This window comes from Gymnoscopelus microlampas, assembly GCF_963454915.1.
Source record: "Gymnoscopelus microlampas genome assembly, chromosome: 20".
Classification (NCBI taxonomy): Eukaryota; Metazoa; Chordata; class Actinopteri; order Myctophiformes; family Myctophidae; genus Gymnoscopelus; species Gymnoscopelus microlampas.
In genome coordinates this window covers 37,995,898-38,001,897 of record NC_139957.1, presented here as the reverse complement: position 1 = coordinate 38,001,897, position 6,000 = coordinate 37,995,898, and positions in this window count along the sequence as shown.

The following is a 6,000-nucleotide window of genomic DNA, read 5'->3' as shown; positions in this document are numbered from 1 at the left end:
AAAATGTTTCTAAAACAGACGATCTGCAAGCTCACAGTGCGTTGAAACTTGCAATATGACACGCTGTGAGCTAGTAGATTTAGGCTATTTCTTTTTAAATAATGGTTAATTGAGGCATGTGACCTTGGCAGTCAAGGGCAGTTTGAGAGCCCCTAGTGGTGCAAAATACACGCTGCATCATCAGGTGCATTATTCGCTGACCTGTGTGACCCGACCTCTCTGACTGATCTCATGAATTAACTACTGTGTCAGTGTGGTGTCATCAAGGTTTATATTGTTAACCTCTGGTGATCCTATTTATACATTTGAACTCATCAGGGGTCATCGTCATGCTAGCTTATGGTGCACAGAGAGCTAGCCCTGAATGACCATAATATCTGTACCTCTCAGAGTTATGGGGGTCCTTGCAAATAAAACGATTGATAACCACTAGTAGTGGACTCCTAATGTGCCATAGTGGCATTAAAGTCAGTGTCATACATATTCTGAAGAACACCTGTAGACGTAACATTCAGTAATTGGGTCTCATCAAAATAAGAACATTATAATGGTGCGTACAGAAGAAAATAAAAGATTTGCCACGGACAAGACCAAGGCCCCTATTTTTGCCACTGCTATACCCGCACCCGCGGCCCACTACCCGTGACTTACTGCCCACTACCCGTGAATTAGGGATGAGGGAGCTGGCGCTGTCCCGAAGCGCTATTTTGCGGCCGCTATACCCGCTATTCATTATGCCGACTCCACTATTTGCGCCTGGAGGTGTGGTCCTGGGCGTGTTGTTGCATTATCCACAAAATTGCAATTTTGACCACACACTTTTGGGAAAAGGTATAGCGGAATCTAAAACCACCCGCAATGCCAACTTGGTTTGGTAGAGCACGCCTGCAATGGACGTCTGCAATGGATGTCTAGTCTAGACAATTATTCCACAATCTCCGAATGCTATATACCAGGGGTCTTCAACGTTTTCAGGCCAAGGACCCCCTAGCTGAAAGAGAGATGAAGCAGGGACCCCCTCTATAATTGTATAACATTGTGTTTCAGATTAGACTTTTTTTGTTTACTTGGTCTGCTCTTTTTTCCCTCTAGATCAAACACCTCTTTGCCAAAAAATAGCCGATCTACAAGCTCACAGCGCCTCGCAGCGTGAGGCGTTGTGAGCTTGTAGATCGGCTATTTTTGGCTAAAGTTCTCCTCAGAAAAGGGATGCTAAGGTTCAAGCGGTTAAGGTATAAAAACAAATCATATCACACAAAGATTTGGCGGACCCCCTGTAGTAACTCTGAGGACCCCCTAGGGGTCCCGGACCCCCTGTTGAAGACCCCTGCTATATACAGTAGCTGTCTGGAACTACAACTCCCGAAATCCGAGAGAGGAAGCTGGCACTTCCGTTCACGAAAATATATTTTAAAATATCTTTACATTTTAATTTTTAATTTCCATTTCTGCTAAGCAGCAAGCTATGTATACTTAGATGATTTTGATTTATATTAGGATACATTTGCGCGACTGTAAAGACGAAACGGAAGTGTGGAGGAGGCTTCACATCCGGTTTATATTGTAATCGTGATCAGAGCTTCCGAGTCCCAGACTGTATGACCGGAAACATTTGAAAATTGTGGGAGGCAACAGTCTGGCCACGCGAGACTAATGTATGTCTGGAGACGGCCAGGGCGCACAGCGCGGCACAACATTCAAAGGCTCGCTCTCTCTATTTTTGCATGATAATAACATAATTCATGTATTTCATAATCATATAACCAAAAAAGGTTAACACAGATAGATGTCTTTTCATCATATAATGGACAGTAAAACAATATGATCATTTCATTTTCAATTTATTTCAGTATACAACAACATAAGTTGCAGTTGCACATCTGCAGTGGTCTCCCTACTATACTCTTCCATTGAGACATTTAGATCCTGGTGTCAGGTAGGACACCGACTGGTTGACAATATCGATAAAGTTTGATGCACCGCCCATCTTTGTTGTACAGTTAGGTCTTTGCAGTTATACCTCTCTCCATTGGGAGGTGTAGAATCGGACATAAAACAGACTATATGGATTGTAGCTTTAAAATCTGCTCACCTCTCTCCCACCATACCCCTCCCCAGCTCCCCCTCCCTCCCACTATACTGCATTACGTGGGAACTTCCCTACGCAAGATGACTTCTGCAGTATAGCTGCACTTCATGGCAATGGTCTTTACAGTAATCTGTGTCCGTGCAAAGAGTAATAACCAGTGTAATTGCCAGATACTCTTAAACTAGTCACCTCTTCTACTTGACACATAATAAAAGTGAAACAACCTCTTGTACCAGAGGTAGAAGAGCTAGTTTGACTCTCTTTGGCTGCATGTGATTCTTTTTTCTTTTATTTTTATTTTTATTTTTTTACAGGGATGGGGAGTCAGTTGGAGGTTACACATGGGAGGGGATTTGTTTTGAAACAACAGCTTGTTTATCAGTATAGGCGCTATGTATCACACAATGGAACTTTATAAAATACACACAATCCCAGCCAAACATTCGGCTCCCTGGGGCAAACATTTAGCCCCCCCCCAAAAAAATGTCAGATCTATAAGCTCACAACGCGTCACATTGCAACGGGTTGTGAGCTTTTTTCAGCAAAGAGATTTGGTGTAGAGGGAAAGAAGTAGGGTGCCTAGTATAGACCCCTGGGGGACACCAGTCAGTGATGTACTGTATAGGGTTTAGTGGTTAAAGGACCACTCCGGTGTCAATAAATGTCATTGTCTACGGTGACAACCATTCATACTATATTATGTAAACGGACCTTTTTCCATTAATGGCTTTATTTTCAAATTTTGATTGTTTATATTTTCTCTAGAGTCATTACAACGTTACCAAACATACCTGAATAATTGAATCATACGATTGGCTAAACGTCATTGCACAGTTAATAAGTTGAGGTTGTTTGAATTTTGTTTACAGCATAAATCAGTGTTTTTTTGTCTCGGTTCTATGTTCAGACAGATATATATATATATATATATATATATATATATATATATATATATATATATATATATATATATATATATAATTTGTGTATTGTGTTGTATTGATATTACTTATCTCAAGCTCATTTCAATTCTCTTCCAGTTGATATTCAAACCATATTGAAATATATTGAATACAGTAGGGCTTGATTTGTAAAAGAAAGAAAAAACTAAAAGAAGAAAAAAAAAACAGAGAGGGCGGGGGCACTTAAGACCTATATACTAATAGCTGAGCTTGTAGATCTGCTCATTTTTAATTATTATTATTATCATTTTACATTTGGACACATTTGTCCAAAACAGCGATGCCGGGGATAATGTCGTCAACATACTTTACTACATTGTTAAATTGTGATATTATCCAACGTAAAGACCACCGGGTATATGGTCCTTTTAAGAAATACTTATTACTTACTTATTTCCTGTGTCATGAAAGCAGTAAATAGACTCCAGTGTGCGAGATACAATGTCAGATCTAGAGCTAGGGATGAAGTTTTAGTCTCATCTTACACAATGAGGTGTGTGTGTGTGTGTGTGTGTGTGTGTGTGTGTGTGTGTGTGTGTGTGTGTGTGTGTGTGTGTGTGTGTGTGTGTGTGTGTGTGTGTGTGTGTGTGTGTGTGTGTGTGTGTGTGCGCGCACGCGTGCATGTGTGATCTCCGCGTTCCATGCAGATGTGGGTGGTCTGTCTCACAGCAAGAACATCTCCTTGTCCTTTCGACACTATTCTCTCTGATCTTTCTCATACCGATGTTTTTTTGAATAGTTCAAATATGGATTTCAAATAAGGCCCTGCTCTATTCCCACACAGTAAACCCCTCAGTGTTACTGTTAATGTGTATGCTTTTGTAACTCTGAGAGTATACACAATGTAACCAAATGGACCCTCACGGGTCCATTATGGTTACATTGTGAACACTCTCAGAGTTAAATTAACACCGGACGGGTTCCACCCAACACCTTAACGTGCTTTAATAGGATACATTCGCTTTTAATGGCACTTAATTGTACAAAAAGGAAATCCATAACCACACAGGGAGAAAAGTCAAGTATTTCCAAGCTCTTTATAAGAACAATTTAGAGCAGACAAGTGCTTCTCAAAACCTTGGATCCGATTCAGCTCAGGCCAGCTTTTTGCCACATCATTTGTGAGGCTACAGCACCACCCTTTGGTCATGTTGGGGATTACAAGGGGAATACGGGAGAGGAGAATACATCTCATGTTTTACTCTGGAAATCCCTTTTTAGAAACAAATGATCCTGTTTTAATCATACCAATGATAATAACAGGGGTGTAAAGTAACCATGTACATTTACTCAAGTACTTCAGTATAATTTTGTGGTTCTTTTACTTTACTGGAGTATTTCCAATGTTCAGTAATTTTACTTCTACTCCACTACATCTCAGAGGCAAATATTGTATTTTTACTCAACTACAATTATTTGAAAAAATTAGTTTCTAGTTACTTTTTAAATTTTGATTATTATTAAAAAAAACAATCAGCCATTTGAAAATAGCAAAAGATTTGTATACATTTGAAAACTTGAAATGGGACATTCTGCATAATAAGTACTTTTACTTTTGGTACTTTAAGTGCATTTTGATACCAACACTTTTGTACTTTCACTCAAGTAAATTTTTAATTATGGACTTTCACTTTGATAATAATAATATCACAGTCTGTTTCAGTCTGTTTCATGGAACTGTTCAAGACACAGAAAGCATTGTGGATACCTACTGTACAGACAACTATAAAGCTAAATTGTGTTCTTGGCCAACAATACATCCATTTTCACAGATGACACTAAATCCATCCAGGTGCAGGATTAGAGGTGTGCTGTTATTGTTGATAGATTATCGTATGGATCCTGGCCATCCTAGATGATGACTTCAAGAACGTGGGAGGGTTTTGAGAAGACACGACTGTGATTACAATCAATTAGGACTGATGACAAAGCACACCGACAATATAACCGTGTGTGTGTGTGTGTGTGTGTGTGTGTGTGTGTGTGTGTGTGTGTGTGTGTGTGTGTGTGTGTGTGTGTGTGTGTGTGTGTGTGTGTGTGTGTGTGTGTGTGTTGTTCATGCCAAACAGCCCTGTTTTGTGTAATCAGTGTGTTGATGTGACAGCGGTGACCTCCCCCTGTCTCAGAATGGCCCACTTCAGATAATGAGAGTCACACCAGAACCGCGGGTCAAAGGCTGATTTCTACTCCTGTTCTACTCCTCCTCCTCCTCCTCTCTGCTGGACCCTGGTGGTCTCTCTCTCTCTCTCTCTCTCTCTCTCTGCCCTCCTCCTCATGCTCCTCTGTCATTCAAAACCTCCATTGTAAAGAACACAGAGAGAGAGAGAGAGAGGTTGATTTAGAGTCAGTGAGTCATCGTATAGTTGTGTGAATAAAGGAGAACACTGTCTCTTTTTCTTTATTGAGAACATAGGTGTTGCCCTACAAAGCCAAAGTGCAGTAACTACGAAAAACAAATCACTGAAAAATGGGTTTAAAAGAGATTCAACTGGTCAGCCGAATGACATATCGGCATATAAGTGGTATTACACTAATTGCACATTTGTTCTTGAGGTAATTGTTTATCCCCCAAAATCACAGAGGCTAATTTGACCTTTGGGATACACAAATAAGTGGGTGTGTCCAAAAACGTAGTTACTGCACTTTGGCTTTGTAGGACAGCACTATTGACATCCTCAGAGGCCATGCTTGTCTCCTGACATGGTTTAAACTAAATGGAAAGCAAACTTATGTTGCTATATCAGTGGTGCTCACAACTTTTTCATGTCAAGGACCCCCAACATTTCATGTATTTGGCCGCAAATATTAAAAGAGGTAGAGCCCGCACACCGTCTTCCAGGTAAAGGATCACTTTGTTTATCCTATTAATACCTGAGGCCGATTTTACAAATGTCCTCTAAATCCCAACAGTTTTCAAAAAAGCCCATTTTGCTATATCAGTGGTTCTCA